Source organism: Myotis davidii, unplaced genomic scaffold (assembly GCF_000327345.1).
Source record: "Myotis davidii unplaced genomic scaffold, ASM32734v1 scaffold2604, whole genome shotgun sequence".
NCBI classification, from domain to species: Eukaryota; Metazoa; Chordata; class Mammalia; order Chiroptera; family Vespertilionidae; genus Myotis; species Myotis davidii.
In genome coordinates this window covers 19,409-21,284 of record NW_006295059.1, presented here as the reverse complement: position 1 = coordinate 21,284, position 1,876 = coordinate 19,409, and the positions used below count along the sequence as shown (strand labels likewise).

Genomic DNA, 1,876 nt, shown 5'->3' with positions numbered 1-1,876 from the left:
GGTGGGCTGTGGGTCTCTGTGGTGTGGAGGGTGGGGCCGGGGTCTGGGTCCTGCGGCTCACATGATGGAGCAGCATTTAAAACGCTGCTTTCTTCATGTCAAAGTCCTGGGTGTCACTGGCAGGGGCCTCGGGCCCCACGTGGTTCTCCTACCTGGAGCCTGAAGTGGTAGGGGGCTCGGCCGCACTGCCATTGGGCGGGGCGGCCTCCTTCGGCTCGGCCTCGTCCTCGATGACCACCAGCTCTGCCGTGATGGTGTCCTGCAGCCCCAGAACTTTCTGGCTTTCTGCCTCATCCTCCACATTCTGGTACCCCATGAAGATCATGGTGACCGGGGGCTCCTGGCCAGGCTGGATGCCTGGTGGGCCTGATGTATTCCTCGCCAGGCTGCACCTGGACTCCCGTGATCTCCCGCCTGGAGGGTGTGGTGTTCCCGATGGCCTTCTCAGATGTCCCTCCGGTCTCTGCTGCCCCAGCCACAGGCCCTGCCTCACTCAGGGTGACTTCATCTGCCTTGTGTCTGAGATCGTCCACCACGGAAGAGCTCAGTGGCTAGATCCCATTCACCACGGTGCCGTCCACGGCATGGACCACTGCCTTCATCATGGTGGAGCCTTCCACTGTCCTCACAGGGGTGTTGGAGACTGGCTTCGCTGCTTTGGGTGTGCCCACTGGGGTCTGCTGAGAAGTCAGTACCATCTCTGCCTCTGGGTCTCCTTGGCCGGTCTGGGGGCTGCCACATTCTCCTTGGCTGCAGCTGGGCGTGCGTCTGCGTTCTCCAGCACCTCGATCTCCTGCTCCAGCCTGGAGATGGATACTTCCACGTGCCGGGCCTTCTGCTTATCCTCCTGCATCTGTCTCCTCATGTCTTTGTCCCCCTATGAGGCTGAGGACAGAGTCCCACCCAGCAGCCATCGTTCCCGCAACGCCTTGGACTTCAGATGCTGCAGCTGCCACCGATTGTCCTCCAGCTGCCTTGTTCTCAATCTCTGCCTGCTTCTTCCGTTTCTCTGCAATTGCCTGCAGCCGCTCCTGCTGGAATGTGGTCTTCCCTGCCAGGACCTCCATTTCCCCGCGGAGGTCCGATTGGGTAGGCGATGATGAGCTGGGGCAAACTCGGTGGGCACGCAAGGCGGGAGGAGGGCGGTGGGCTTAGGCCAAGCGACCTGGACTGCGTGGCTTGGGGGCATAGGCACCAGCTCCAGCACCGCCCTGCGTGAGGCTGTTTATTGTCCAGGCTGCACTGGGCGCAGGGGTAGGCTGAGCGAGCGGGCCGTCACTGCTGCCACTTTGTTTCTCTGTCCTATTATTACTACTACTACTACTATTATTTTACCTTTTTTAAAAAAAGTTCTAATTTTATTTTATTTTATTCTGGGATTAGTGCTCTACAATCTATTTTTATTTTTTCTTTTAGCATTATTTTATTCTACCTCAATTTTTCCTTTATGCCAACACTCTCTTGCTCACTGTTCTCCTTTTTTGTCCTGGTTCTTTTATCCTGTTCCTGCTTTGGTTTTTCTCTACTCTTTCTTTTACTCCCTGTTAAAAATTGATTTTACTCATATATCTAAGGTCCTCTCCTCTACTCCAGTCCATGACACTTCTCTCTTCTCTTTCTTAAATACCCAAAATTTTTTCCTTTTTTTTTCTTTTCTTTATTTCCTTTTTCTTTCTTTCTGTATTCTTGTTGTTTTTTTGATTGTTTGTTAGTTTGTTGTTGTTTTTTCTTCTTTTTTTTCTTCTGTTTTCCCTCTCCTTGCTTGTTCTATTCTTCTACTAATAGCTTAATTAATTCCAATCACCAACTCAGGCCTATCTACTCTCTATTCTCCTTTTACAATAATAGATGAATGCATAGATAGATATATTAAAGG

At 51.9% G+C, this 1,876-nt stretch overlaps 1 pseudogene; it reads right to left on the bottom strand.

Moving 5' to 3' along the window:
- Window positions 1–6: 6 nt before the first annotated feature.
- On the bottom strand, window positions 7–1,229 carry LOC102759495 (annotated as a pseudogene).
- Between the last annotated feature and the right edge of the window lie 647 nt (window positions 1,230–1,876).